The sequence below is a fragment of the Crotalus tigris genome, unplaced genomic scaffold (assembly GCF_016545835.1).
Source record: "Crotalus tigris isolate CLP2741 ecotype Arizona unplaced genomic scaffold, ASM1654583v1 scf7180000017536.10889498, whole genome shotgun sequence".
NCBI classification, from domain to species: Eukaryota; Metazoa; Chordata; class Lepidosauria; order Squamata; family Viperidae; genus Crotalus; species Crotalus tigris.
This window is the reverse complement of record NW_024096460.1, coordinates 175,285-191,570: the sequence shown is the minus strand read 5'-3', so window position 1 is coordinate 191,570 and position 16,286 is coordinate 175,285.

Below are 16,286 nucleotides of genomic sequence, written 5' to 3'. Positions count from 1 at the left end.
GGTGGTGACTTTATGCCCACAGTTCTCAAATTATTTGAAGGCAAGCCAATAGCACAAGTTTTCTGGGATGCTCAGTTGGCTGCCTTCTCCAACTTTGCACTGTTAGAACTCCTACAAGCCAAATGTTTAAGATCAACCTTTCAAGTCCCTAATTGTGTCTCTAATGCCTAGACATAGGCAAGATATATAGATAGATAACCTTTATTGTCATTTTTAACTGTGGGCACACTGGCACACATTAAAAATGAAATCATATTGCTTGCTTTCAAAAGATACACATACATAACACACATATAAACATGCTATTTACAACATATGTATATACCTATATCCTTACATATAAATACATATAAATATTAATCACTGTCCATCTTGAACACATAGCAGAAGGAGAAAGCTTGAGAATTCACAAGGTTAATACTGTATGGAACAAAACTGTGACTGAATCTGGATGTTCTGCTTTGAATACCATGAAGCCCCCTCCCAGAAGGTAATAAGGAAAACAGGTCATGAAGAGAATGTGTAGTGCCCAGACAATCCTGCAGACCTTGCTCAAGCAACGCTTATATGCAATGTCCTGAATGGAAGGGAGGGAACTGCCAATAATCTTTTCTGCTATCCTCACCACTCTCAGCACTGCCTTCCTGTCTGAAGCAGTGATACTTCCAAAACAGATTGTAATGCTGTATGACAGGATGCTCTCAATTGTCCCTCTATAGAAAGTGGTAAGGACAGGAGAAGAAAGATGTGGTTTTGTCATTTGATGCAGAAAATGCAGGCGCTGCTGTGCCTGCTTCACCAGTATCTCGCTGTTGAACAGCCAAGCCAACCTACTCATTAACTGCACAACCAGAAATTAGATGCTGGTAACCATCTTTACAAATCGACAATGATCTCTTTGGTTTTTCCAATGTTTAAAACTAGGCTGTTTTTCTTACACCAGTTCACCAAGCCTTCCCCCTCCTTGCAGTAAGCACCTTTATTGTCATCTTGAATAAGGTCAACTACTGTTGTATCATCCGCATACTTCACAATATGGTTGGTGGTAAACTTAGCACAACAGGGTCAACAGGGTGAACAGCAGAGGACTTAGGATGTAGCCCTGAGGAGAACCTGTGCTCAAGAAATGGTGTTAGAAATATTTGTCCCGGCTCACACATACTGGGGATTGTCAATAAGAAAATCAAGAATCCAGTTGTACAAAGGAGTGTTTAAGCCTAAAAGGTCCAGTTTGTCTACTGGATGCTGTGGAATGATTGTATTAAATGTTGAACTGAAGTCGACAAACAGCATTTGCACATGAATATTTCTTTCCTCTAAGTGCTCCAAGTTCAGATTGCTTCATGAGAGTGGAACTAGAGCAGTGATGGCGAACCTTTTAGAGACCTAGTGCCCAACAACTAGCCCTGCCCCTGTTCCAACCCCCTGCCTTCCCCCACTCTGCCCCCCCACCCCCACCCCACCTGCCCACAGGACCACTCACCGCCTCCAGGGCCCGCCGCAGATCACCCAGGCAGCCCAGCAGCACTATGGCGGCCAACCCTCTGCCCGCGCCCTGCAGCATCAACTGCATGATGGGGTGTGAGGGCAGAGTCTTGTCCACGCTGCCTGGCTGCCATGTTCTTGGCTGCGCTGCTCCATGTAGGCCACGCTCAAGGGCGAGTCTCTTTCAGGGGGGCTGCTGGAGAGGAGGAGGTCATGGGGGGAGGCAAGGCTGGGGCAACGGCATGTGTGCCCACAAAGAGGGCTCCGAGTGCCGCCTTTGGCACCTGTGCCATAGGTTCGCCACCACTGAACTAGAGTATGGGTCACCATAATCAAGTATTGGCTCAGACTATCCTTTTCCCCTCCCTTGGCCCTGCCACTGATTATTTTCAGTCCACATGGAAATAGGCAATTAAAATCTCATCCCTGGGTTTTTTTTCCAGGTCTTCTACTCAGCATGGGATATGATCAGGCCAAAGCTCTTATTAAACAGTATGCAGCTGACACAAAGTTCCAATGGGATCTCTGCCAGAACCCCAAACTTTATTACCAGTGAATCCAGCAGATATTCTGACTCCCCTACGACACACCTAACTAAACCTAAGTATCTAAGTCTTGGAGCGCCTTTACTCTGCCACAAATGCCTTGCCTTCAACTCAGCGGTCCTTAAAGGCTCATACAGATTCCTTACTTGAGAAGACAACGCCCTTGTGATAAAAACAACAGAGCATCTACTTCACTGGGGCTTGTACTGCAGATCCGTTTCTTTCAGACCAACCCAGCCACATCATGCAGTATTGCAGGTTCTGTGCAGTAGCACGCAAACTTCAGATTTCCCTGCTGTAAATTATATTTAATGAGCATCTAGTTTACCACATTACAATGCTTTATAACTTGGATGAAAGTGTAATCTTCTATGCACCAAACATTTATGCTCTCTTACGTCCCTCTAAATGCACCTACCCCCTTTTTTAGATTGGCTTTTTATATATACTTCTATTTTTTAAGTCATAGATCTTTTATATCTTGTAGCTTTTTTTTATAGCTGCTTAGATTTTATGTTGACTCTTGATACATCCTTTATGTTTTGTTAATGACTGTACCCCCACCTTTCTTATGCTGGTCTATGACCATAATAAATATTAGATTTGATATGTGATTAATAAAGAAATACAACTTTTAACATTGTTTGGAAGAGCCCTCTCTCAGCCCTTCCAGCTACATATCTCTATTTATTACTAGAAGGTCAATTTCCTTCTAGTTAGAGCTAATTTATTAGAAGAAGTTGGATATTGAACAGTAGATGGATGCCTTTGGAAAGGTTTATCAATCTGCATTACAATTACACATTATTTAAATGATTGCATGTAGCTTTGATTCTTTGTTTTATTCAGAAGTGAACTGAGAAGAATCATCTGGATTGTGGTGCTAACGTTTTTTTTTTCCTTCCAAGTTTCACTTTTTCTCAAATTTTCTCTGATGGCTAGCATTATTAAAGGAATAAATAAACCTTTCTTTAGTGTATGTCAGTATTTTCCTTTGTTGGAAATTAAAGCTATGTATTCCACGTCGGCTACCTAGAATATGCTTTAAATATTAAAGGAAGTAAATATGGCAAAGGATACTTGCTTAAGATTTCATTTACAGCCTAGTAACTTTCTGTAAGCAGAATGGGGGTGGGCACCAGCTGGCTTTCACCTGGGGCAGCAAAATGTTTTGCCCATAGGTCTCTTAAAACAGCTGGTATTGAGCATTTTCCCATCAATAGACTCCATGAGCTGAAGAGAAACTCACTGCAGCATGAAAAAACAGGGCAATTTAAATTAGCCTCAGTTTGAAAGAAATTGCCAACTAGGGATAGTCTAGGCTAGGCTATTTGGTAATCAGGATCCCTAGTAGTTTTCTATCCAGATCATTGAAATATAATTAGCATCATGATTAGGATTCATGTTTTGGTATGCTTTGTTAATTCATGTTAAACAATCCCTAGCTATTGCTATATTTAAAGCTTAGGGAAATTTCAGTAGAAGGATTGCATGTTTTAAGACCAGTCTCCTTCTCAGAATTTGGAAACAGGTACATATATTATAGCAGCACTCCCCAACCTTTTGGGCACCAGGGTCTGGTTCCATGGAGAGAGGTTTTCCGTGGACCGGAGGGGGTATGGTTTCGCATGCTACCTGCAACCCGCAGATGGGGCTTTGCTTGTTTGCACGGCCCAGCTTCTGGCATATCATGGTCCAGTGCCAGTCCACGGACTGGGGGTTGGGGACCTTTGTATTACAGGATTCTTCTTGTTCTCCACCAGCCCCTGAGACTGGTTGTAATAATTGCATGAGGAAGTGAAGCTTGGGTTTTTTGTCTGCTCTTGGAAAAAGCAGCTGCTGCCTGGCAAAACTGCTTCCTATCCCTGCTTCCTTGAGGATCAGCATCATGCCTTTTCCCAAACTTGTACAGTCACAGAAACTTGAGAGATTAGTCCGTCTTCCTTCCTTCCTTCCTTCCTTCCTTCCTTCCTTCCTTCCTTCCTTCCTTCCTTCCTTCCTTCCTCCCTCCTTCCCTCCCTCCCTCCCTCCCTCCCTCCCTCCCTCCCTCCCTCCCTCCCTTGCATTAACAGCTGGTGCATTTGCAGGAACATGTTGAGCTCCATCCAACTTTATCTGAAAAAAGCCCTTAGCTTAGAAAAGCTAACACTAAAACAGAGCATTTGGGGCGGTGAGAGTGGGGAGGAAAAAAGGAAGTAAGAACAATCAGATGGGAAAGTGGGAGGTAACATTTGAAGATTGACAACTATTAAAGGTGGGCAAGAGGACTATCAGTGAACTGCCAGGAGCACAAGCTACAATAAGAAGCATATCCTGGTTGGATTCCTGCCTGGAGTTTAATGGCAACAATCAAAAAAGGAGCAACCGCACTTCATCCAAATGAGTGCAAGAACTTTTAGAGAGAGTCAAATGTCTGGTCGAAATGTCAACAGGCTCTTGGGCTTCTTCAGATGGTTCTGTATTTGAGGTTCTGTCACCAAGTATTAAGTTGTTAGCCAGCCTTGCCTCATCTCAAAATTAGGGTACTATGCAGTTAATACTTGGATAGGAAATCATCAAAAAAGAAAAAGAAAATTGTAGGCTAGCTGAGAAATTGAAAAGCTCAAATTCAAAGGTAGCAATGGCAAATCACACCCATACTGTTTCTAAGGAAATTGCATACTCATGAGGGTGAAGTCACCAGAAGTCAAACTTGGCTTAGATTTTACTTTTCAGATTTTCCATCTGATAGTTACACCGTATCAATATCAATACGTATTCTATCTTCTATATAGAGCACTTGAGGAAATATGTGTGTCTATAATATATATATATATATTAAAATCCAGTAAAAAGAGCTACATTTATAATTGAAAGGTTTAATTTATTTCCTGAAGACAAAAAGGTTGAAGGAAGTTTAGGAGCAAAACAGGATGTAGATTTTTATTACATACCTGACAGAGTTTCTTTTCCTGTGAAAATCATATCAGGTTCATATCAAAATCGGTAGTCTCTCAAATAACTCAATTTTTTCAGAGATTAAAAACATTAAACCCAACATCAATGAAAAGGGGTTGAAATCAAAGCAAGTATTTCAAGATGAACATTATATAATTCTGATACTTAGACTGATTAACATCTAATTCACACATATTAAAGGAATTGTTTTAGACAATTTATAACTATCCTGCTTCAGGTGTCAAATTCTCACACAGTTGCTAGGTAAGAAAAACAATTTACTGAAGGCTGATAACAACAAAGAAGGGAAGAAACGTAAATCAAAAAAGTCTCTTTGGAAAGGCAACTTGCATGAGTGGGTTTTGCTTTCAAAAGGAGCCCACAAATGAATAGTCAAAATCCAGTCCAGAGAGCCAATTCAGGTGAGAATTTCAAAAGCAAAATTCATAGGAACATGTCAGGTGTGAAAGACCAGTTCTACTCCTAAAGGTTCAATTTAACTGATTTATTGCTAAAACACTATGCACAGGAATCTTCTCAATTAACAGTACTTGATAAGGATTAGATAAGGGTCAACAGCAGTCAAGGGAGGGGTTGGAGTTAGTCATTTGGGGCTATGTAGTATGATAGTCTAGGGCAGTGGTTCTTAACCTGGGTGATATTGCCCCCCAGGGGGCGATTTCATTTTTCAGGGGGGCGATGGAACGAAAAGGGGCAACACGGGGGTGAAGGAACAAAAAAGGGGCGATATGGGAGCGATGGAGCGAGACGTTTTGGGGACACTTTTGAGACTTTTTCGTACAGTGAATGGCTGTATATCTGTTGTACAAAAACATCAGTTTGCTCGCTATTAGTGGATTGAATTGTGTTTTCAAATGTTCCTCCAGCTAGCTTCAGTACAGAACACCGTACATATGTGAATACGCATCGCTTATCTTCATGCGTGTTGCATAGCAGCCTCTACCCATACAGTGGCACGCCATTGGCCAGAATATGGGAGATATGGGAAAAAGACTGGAAATAAATTATTTGCATCGATATGTCCTGATGACAATTTTAAAGAAAACAAAAAAAGTGTTTGCATAAATTGAAGAATTATTTCCTATGTTGTGACTGAGAAGTTATGTTGGGGAGGGGGGCGATGACAACTTCCTCATTGGCTCAAGGGGGCGATTCGTTCAAAAAGGTTAAGAACCACTGGTCTAGGGCAGGGGTAGGAACCTTGGCCCTTTTATGACTCATGGACTTCAACTCCCAGAATTCCTGAGCCAGCATGGCTCAGGAATTCTGGGAGTTGAAGTCCACGAGTCATAAAAGAGCCAAGGTTGCCTACCCCTGGTCTAAGGTTATCCCTCTTTTCACCCTTCCTCCCCGGCTCCTACAGAACAACACTCCAGAGCAGGAGGTCAAATAGTTGTTTCCAACAGAGTAACACAGGACAGGGATGTCTTTTAAATCAGGCCACAGCCCTCTGTCTGTAATCAAGACCATCTTTGTTCTACTCTCCAATGTATAGGTCATCATCTGATTTTTCCAACTGTTCTGATGGTGTCTGTGTTTGATCAGCCTCAGGTGATTTCAGGTTTTGATTTTCCCAAGACTGGTTCAACTGGAACAGCTTCTTCAGAGTCCAGATCTGAGTCCTGGGTCATGGCAATAACAGCAAAGAATTTTTGAGAATTTATCATTGTGCTGAAAGGTTATATAATCAATGTAACATGTACCAATTTTATACTGCATATTTATAAAATATTCAAAGTGTCCACAATAAATGTGCAAGGATGATTTGCAGCTTGCTCAGTAAATTTTGGGACCCTGTTTATTTTCACTAGTTCCTTCTTTGTTGATTTTTTTTTTATTATTTTCTATCCAATTTGAACATTCCCTACAGGAAAATTTTATTTTGTTTTTATCAGAAATCCAGAATTCTTTTATATGATAATATTAGAATTTTTAAATCTGGGCAACAGATTTCTGGATGACCACTTGATGGGACCAAGAATTTTCAACCCAGATCTGGTAGCCCTAGTTTTATTGTGTTTGATCACTGTTAAACATTCCTATATGAATAAGCTTAATGCATAGGTTAAGGCAGGGGTGTCAAACTGCTGGCCCGGGGGCTGGTTGCATCATACAGAGGTTGCGCCCACCCCAGCTCCAGCAATACAAAAATAGTCGCAACACATCGCCACACGTCATGTGACACGGCGAGTTTGACACCCATGGATTAAGGCATTAGGCTACAAACTAGGAGACCAGCTGGGAGTCATTATACCCCAGCCCTGGAAAAAAGGCAACAGCTAGCCACTTCTGAAAATCTTGCCAGGAAAACTGCAGGGACTAGTCCAGGGACCTGTTAGGAATCAACACTGATTTGAAGGCATACATACACAAACATTCTCTAATTTGTCTTTAATACTATGCATACTTATTCACTTCACTATAATATAATTTTATTGGGTTCTGTTTTGCTGTTATATGTCAAACTAGCCATTATAAATACAAACCATGTTTTATGAATGAATGTTATATAAGAACCAGGCCAAACTATGGTTGAAAGGGATAAAATAAACTTTTGTAAAAGATTCAGTAACGTAGCTACTGTGTTCAGTGATCTTCTTGCTCACAGTGAGTATGGTCTGAAGGTGACTGAATTGCTCTGGCAAACAAAAACAAAATCAGAGCCAAATGCAAATAACCCTGCCTTCTGCTGGAGAACATTAATTTCAGCCTTAATAGCCAAGCCAAGGTCCTTGTCAATTTCCGTCAGGAACTTCAGTACATATAATTATTCTAAATGCAACCTGTCATTAGTGAAAGTAGGGCATTTCATTTGGGATGCTAGAGCTAAGGTTCATTTGATATCCTGAATGCTATGATAAATTTATATGCTTTTAGAGAGAGATTATGCTAACAGCATTGCATTGCAGTTTATCTTGAAATATGTGACATCCATCTTGACTGATTACATGGACAGTATATTGATGGCACTTTAAGACGGTAAGCTTCTGCAGGGCTGTCAGTTAACCGTTATCTCTTGGGTTCTCTATCTTGTTCTCCTATCACAGTTTAGGAAAGATTAAACTTTATATTATGAACAGAATTACACTTGAATAATGCATTTGAATAAGCTTTTTAAAATGCTATGTAAGATCCTGTTGAATGCCAAGGCAATGTACCAATAAAAGTCTCTCCTTGGTAAGGTTGCCTTTAAGAATCTTATCCACTGAGACAGTTCTTTCTTCTTGTTTTTTTGGAGATTTATATTTATTTTAATGTTTAATCAGATCTATATCTGAATAAGTAGATATACAGGGGTGCTTAAAAGTTTGTGAACCCATTTAAATTTGAAAGAATCATGATTCTTCCAAACATCTTCCAGATAATATCATACCTAATAAACTTGCCACTTAGTAATTTTTCCATTCATTGTTTCTTGCTTTGTCTGTGCATAGAGCAGACATGTCAAACTCGCAACGTCACATGACATTGCACAATATATCGGGACGGTTTTGCCATTGCCAGCAATGGGGTGGGTGGGGCTTCCGGATGACATGTCTGGCCCTTGGGCTGGCATTTTGACACCCCTGGCATAGAGGAATAACAACAGAATTCATCTGGTTATCAGGCATAGATGCAGTCTTCAGTTGTGTGTGTTATATGAATCATACAACCACACAAAAAAACCACTCCATGTTTTAAAATTTCTCCTGCTGCACTATCTACACCTCTAATTGTTCATTTTTCAATGCTCACACTATTTAGGATTTTCTTTTTATAACTTATTATTATATACTGACCTTAACAAGTTTCTATATCTCTTTGATATCAGTATCATTTCTACTCAAATCTGTAAAATTCACTTTTCAAATATCCTTTCTTCAGGTTTATCTGAAATAATTTTATTACTTTCATTTTTAATTCCACTTCCTTTGTTAGAAAGCCCCTTAATTAGTTCTCACATACTTTTCAAACACTTATTTCCATCAAAATTATTCTGCCTCTTTTAATTGTCAGTGCTCTTTGCACTTTTTGACTAGACTCTCTAACTCTGCAACTATTTTTTTCTGTCTTATGAGTATTATAGAGCCAATCTGGTATAGTGGTTAAGGCTTCAGGCTAGAAGCTGAGAGACTGTGAGTTCCAATTCTGCCTTAAAACCAGTTGAATGCTTTGGGCTAGTCATTTTTTCTCAGGCCTAGGAAGGAGCAGTAGCAAACCACTTCTGAAAAATGTTGCCAAGAAAACTGCAGGGATACAATTGAATGGAAGGGAGAAATACATTATATCAGGAGTGTCAAACTTGCAATATCACGTGACATGTCGCAACGAATTGTGATTTTTTTGCCGTTGCCGGCAATGGGTGCGGTTTCGCTATGATGCATCAGGCCTGTGGACTGGCAATTTGACACCCCTGTATTATATCCTGCTTGGGTGCAGGGTTGGACTAGATGACCTACAAGGTCCCTTCCAACTCTGTTATTCTATTCTATTCTATTTATACAATATTTATTTCACCCTTATTCTTTCTAGCATTCATTCTCTTACATGCGTTTTTCTTATCTATAACCTTCTTCATGCGATTATACCATAAGCATCCTTTTTCATACTTCCCATTAATATAACCCCACATATTTCTATGACAGTTCCAAGTTTCTTGCACCATTTTTTATTTTTGGAGACTAATCTATCTAATAATTTTTTTTCATATGGGACAGTTTTGGAAATATTCTGTTTGAACATATTCTACTTTCACTCTTATTTCTTCTACTTCTTTCTAGGTCTTACAAGCCATTTTCCCCTTAATGTGGAGTTATTTACTCCACATTAGGTATATTATATCCTTCACAAATTATCTTAAATGTGTGTAATAAATAATAAATTGGGCTTTTAGATTGAGAGATCCTTTCTTTGCTAGAATAGTTTAGGCTTAAACTATATGTTCAAAAACGTGAAACAAAGCAAAATGTAAGCAGGGCTATCTCATTCTTTTTTTTGTCTAAGGTCCAGGAATAGCAAATACTTTTTTTATATGCTTGTTTCATTTCCATTCTTTCATGCCTCCTAGAAGAATTTTTCCTCCCTTTAAATTGTATTAATTCTAAGTGATGTACAATTTCCCGTCCAAATTCATTGTATTACCATCTTTCCCTGGAAATATCATGAAACTATCCCCAGCCTATGGATGTTAAATTCCTATTAAATTCATACCCCAGGTGACACTAATTTTTACTGACAAATACATGTTTTAGCCATTTCATTCATAATTAAACCTGCATATCCTTACTTCCCTACCTGTATTCATCAACTCCATAAGATCTATCTTTATTAAGATCCATTACAGCTTTCTCCTTTGCCTTATTATGCCATTGGCACACATATATCTATTTTTATTTTTTCCCCATTTAATTCTTTTGGCCTCTTAATAGTCACAATCTTCTATATGCTACAGTGTTACAAGATGGGCCCTCTGCCACCCACCATGGTTTGGTCAATTGAAGTTTTGACAAAATGCTTTTTACTAAGGTAAAAAAATGCAGAATATGTTTCAAATGTTAGTCATACATATAGCATTTTTGAGCTAACATGCCATATGGGTTTTACTCTAAGCACGTGGACAAACCAAAATCAGGCTAAGTATCTTGCAAGTCAACATACTGTAGCCTAGATCTTGTCAATTACAAGTTATATGCATTGTTCCATTCCATTCAGGATACAAACATTCCTATTTATATACAGCCTTTGAATGCAACAGTTGCATTTTTGTTTGTTATTCAGGGTGTTTCTAGTTTAAAATTTATACTTGTGTTTGTCATTATAGTCTGTCTGTGCTCTGGAACTCTGTCTCATGCTTTGTTACGTCTTTGCCTATTTTGTGCTGCTGAGAAGACTTCATGGATAAGTGGATTCTTAAAGTGAATTATGTAAACAATGAAGCTTTGACTTCCTTTCATTTCTCCAGGGAGAGTTTGTTTTCCCATTTAATATCAAACTGTTGTTGTCCTACTTTTTAAAAGACTTTTTACATCTGAAACAAGTTGTAGCTTCAGTGCCTCTACACCAAAGGCATTCAGAAACTTCATTAGTAATCTTTTCAAGTTTAATGGGAGAAAGTCTGTAATAGATGGAAGAGGTATCTGAAGAGTTATGCTCTGTAGTTTTTTGTTTTCTGTTCTCTTGGGTAGAATATAGAATTCTACAGAAGGCCTATGAATCATCACTAGAAGAGGCTGAAGGTTAGAAACTGTTCTTCATAATTTTAGCAATTTGGGGTTGATAATAATACACAATATGGGTGAAGGGTCTTCATAAAGTACCAAGCTGCAGGAGGAAATAGCTAGCTTGGCCACAGAAGTACTTACAATTCCAAGAACCCATAGCATAATTACCAGAAGGGGCTTCAGAGTGAGGAATGGAAACATTTGAGCTGCAAAATATCTGCAAGAGGAAATTGCTAGCTTTAGCCACAAGAGACAAGTATATAAATTGTGGAAAACACCTGATATTCCCCCCCAAAAATAGGTGGTTTTTGTAAGAAGAAGTGGATCACAATAGTAAGCAAAGTGCATGCTTAAAATATTGACACACCTTGCATATATAATCTGCTAATTATAATGTACATGTGTTATGTAATGTAGTAGCTCTAGGGAGGGTTTCAGGAAACATGTAGGAGGCAGTCAGAAAAGAGTGTAACCTCATAGTACCTCAGCCACTGGGGAATGAGGAGGGATGTGGCAGTTGGGATAGTGGTGTATAAAGAAGGGAATAGTTTGAGTTGAAACTTTGGAGAGAAGCAAGCTATGATAGCTTCTCCCCGCTTATTGCAATAAATGAAACAAAAAGATCTTCCCTGTCTTGGCTGGTTATTGGTCATGCAAATTTGCCACTGGTTGTGAAGAAAAGTAGCTGAGAAGTAGCTAAGGAGAAAAATATCTTTATTCCTTTATATTTTATATTTTTTCTGTCACTTTCTACTCCCCACTTAGGGGAGGTTCAGTGGAGAAAATTCCACCTTGAATGGACTGAAGTACAAAGTGTCAGGTAAACAGCCAAGTGCTCGGCAGATCAGATGGAAACTTTTTATTTTTTGCTGCTTCTTAACAGAATGTATGTTCCCGAAAATCACATAAAAATGGAATTTTGTCAGTAACATGAATACACTGAAATATTTACTTCTGGTATTCAACCTGTCCTATATAAAGTTTGAATTATTTTATGGAATTCTAAATATTACTAGAATTCACATTTTAGTAATATGTAAGTGGCATCTATAGGAATATTGTATTGCTAATGAAGAATGTTCAGTAACAAACAACTATCGGTGTAAGACTATAAACAAAAATTCTTCCATTTTAACAGATATTACCAGTAAATAGAGACTTTACAGAAACATATTGGTTCAGCTCTTGGGACCAGAATAGCAAAGGATCTTACTAATCTTCTTTTTACTATTATAATAGTTTTAACCACCAGATGGCGGAGAATCATTCTTTTTTCTCTCTTTTTCTAACAGAGAAAGGGACATATTTAAATATTTCTGACCTTATGTAGAGGTTAAATTCACTTTGATTTCTTTTATAACCTTTGATTTGTGGATGGCAATTATGATGGCAGGTTTTTCAGGGTGGTTCTGCCTGTGCCCTGACTGCAAAAACCTGACATGGTTGCCTGGATATGATTTCATAGTTTATGAAAGCAAATAATTAGGATTTTGCTGCTTTCATCTTGATAGTTATTAAATAAAATATTAGTTACTATGAAGTAAAATTTAAGTGGATAAAAAATTGGGGAAACTGTAAAGCTGTTTCAAGAAAAATATATGTGTAATTGTTTTACTTCTATAAATACACAAGAACTTATAAACAGTATACTGTCCAAATGTTGGGAGCAAACTATATTTTCTCACCAGTTTTGTAATTGGGAAACTACCATTATTCTCTCTCTGCCATATCTGTTTTTTTTTTTAATGTACAACATATTTTCAGAAGTCTTTGCTTGTAATATGAAAAAGTGATACTGTTCTGTACATTATGGAGGATTTGAGGTGTCCTAGTAAGAATGCATTGAATGGGCCAATTCAGGTAAATGAAAATCTTCATAGGAATTTTTCAATTCTTATGAAGATCCTATAGGTCTTGTATATTGTTTTGAATTGCTGTTCTCCAATTGGGATAATTCCCACAAATTAGGTTACAATTCTCGAGTTATTAGTCTATCTCAAAGGGAATTTTGAAAAAAATCCTCTCTGCCCTATCTGATACTATAAATAGAATCAGGGTAGATTTATATTATGAGTTTCTTTTTCATATTTTTCACTTTCCTAGAACTGAACTGGTTTTACCTCTTTTAATGGTTATTTTATTCTATTTATTTGATTTTGATGCTGCCCGATTCAGATTTTTTCCAAAGTTTACTTTCTTTTGCCAGAACCTACCATTTACCGAAAGCTTCTAAATCAGGGCAGTCCCTTCTAACACATAGTTTAAAGTTTTATTCTAGAAGTTTTAATGCACTGATTCTAGTTTTGCCCTTTGAGCAATAGACAATATATTCACTCTGCTTTTTGCATGACAATCCTTCATATAGTTGAAGACTGTTGTTTATTTATACATCAAATTTATATAGCCACTCATCCCCCACCTCCTCAGGGGATATGACTGTTATCATGTCTGCCAGCTTTTCTGTATTGATAGATATACAAAGAGTTTTTAAATGTTCCTCATATACTTTGGTTTTTAGACTTTTCCTCATTGTGCAAGTCTTCTCTAAACTAACTCCACGTGATATCATCCTATTTGAACTATGTCGCCTATAGGTAGACACAAAAGACATCCTCTGGATCCAATACCTTTGTCAAAATGACAAAAAGAGTGCAGTATAACCTCTGCTCCTTTGGTATATGTGTGCAATAGAAAAGGGATGCAACAGTGTGTGAGAATGGCCTTTGGAGACAAGAGGAACAGCTGTAAACTGGACAACTGATATGTAAAAGATATCTCAGTACACAATACAGAAGACATGGGAAGTTTCAGAAGGGAGTTTTCCAGAAAGTAAAACTCTTGCGAGAGTCTACTAATATATAACCTTACAATAAAGACAGAGCTACTATTCACTACTGTGTTTCTTGTAGAGATTGCCTTGAAAGAGGTGCAGAGCTCACATCATTATGCATGACACTGCTTTGGCCCCTTGATCCCTTCCCCAATGCTCTACTTGGAGAGCAGAGTGGTGATCGGGACACGATGTTCTTATTAATGCTCCACAAGAAGTACAGTATATGTGCTTTTAACAGTTATGACTACTTTTGATTCATGTCTAACTTGTAAAGACACCTATATTTCCTCTCACATGCAATATGGGCCAAGCCAGATCTCTGACTTCCTGTATTTATGCCTTACCACTTTTCTTACATGCAAAACTTTACATTTGTCCCTGATAGATTGTCTCCTATTCATTTCATCCCACTGTTCAAGTCTGTCTAGACATTTTCTTCTTTATTTAGACTGTTAGTCACCTCTTCCAGCTTTGTATCACATACAGACTTTACAAGTATGCTCTCATCTTCTGAACACAAGTCACTTATAAAATTGAAAAGCATAGGAGCCCATTTAAATTGTGGATCATAAGATGAAATTATATGAAAATTAACATTCAATACACAAAACAAACCATTTCAAAACTTATGTGTGAACTGATGGGCATTTGTCTGAGGTAAGAAATGTGGTTAATCTGTGAGCCCAGAAGAGAAACAAAAGTATTGCTGTTACTAATGTAAGAAAAAGAAAGCTTCATGTGCAGATATGGTTAAAAAAACCCAGAAATTTTTGAAAAATATTTTCAAATGTTTTCTCTATTCTATTTATGCTAGTAACCTATCTGTTGTCTGTTACCTGTCTATATCTTTCCATCACATATATATGAGCTTGGCTAAGCTTACAAGTGGCTGCTTTATAGCTCTGAGGTGTAAATTTAGAGGGCTTGTTTTACTCAAAATTTAAACACCTTGTCAAATTAGTTGCCTAGGCCTACTATGTCTATATTAGTGATAAGTAAGGCTTCTTTCATTGTCTTTAACAACATTGTACAAAAAGCAAACAGCAAACTTTTTGTCAGTAAAAGATTATAAACAGAACTGATAATGTCTTCAGAACAGTAAAAACTAAGTTCATCTCATTAATAAACACAAGAAAATTATAAGTAGAACTGGAGTATAGTGAGCAAATTTCCTACACTACTAAAAAACCTCTCTCTCCTGATGTAATCAAGCCATGAAATATTTCAAATCAGCTAAAGTCAGATGATATCTAGAGATTGACTTGGAATAGATTAGTGCAGATTTAAATCTGAAAGTATTAGAAGGTTATCTGGTTTAATCTATAGGGTCTTCCACATCCAAATAGCTAGCCACATTTAGTGTCTAGTGGAATCAATCAATTATATCATTCTAAAAAGAAATAAATAAAAAGTGGAGACAAGGCCAAAATGAGACCATCTTCATTCACTGTTTATTTGACAAGTAATGGAAACAGTATATTTCCTTTACCACTTACCTTTTTAATATTTTCTCCATGTCAAAAGATCTGTTTAGATTATTGATGTTCTTAATCTTTTTTTTAAAAAAAAATCAAATATATTTTGTTTCATTTATGAACATTTAACTTTATTCAGGATATGTGGTATATTGCTAATAATCCTATGTACTCAAATCTAGAAATGTTCTGTACTGTAGCAGTCTAATTAAAATGACATAAGATTCATCTTTCGCTTCTTGTTATTTCAAGAATGACTCATCTTTGATTTAAAAATTGCACATGCAGACATACCCACGCTTTGTGCACAAATAGATTAAATGAGCCTGAGATTTCTGTATGAGTAAGATAATGGTGCTAATTTCAGCATCTGCATATACAACACACTTGCATCAATTAAGTGCCCCTCATAAATGTTTTTGGGATCATAATTCTATTCTTCTTCACTGATGTTTTATTTCTTCTGTTCACTATGATTGATATGGGCCATAATTTTGTTTGTCTGAAAAATAAAATTTATGAACTTACTGATTTTGAAAGTCTATTAAATTTTGCTTGAACATTGTATTATATAAAAAATTTAAAAATGGGATATAGACATTATGAAAATAGATAGGATAACTGTTATTTTATTTTTATAAATACATTGCTTAGAGAATAAATGGATTTACCAGATATTCTTTTAATACTTTCTCTAGTTTCTGGTTCAGATCTTCTTCAGACTAGAGTTGCAGTATGAAATATACAAAGTAGAGTGTACATACAACTTCAAAGCTTATAACACTGGAAT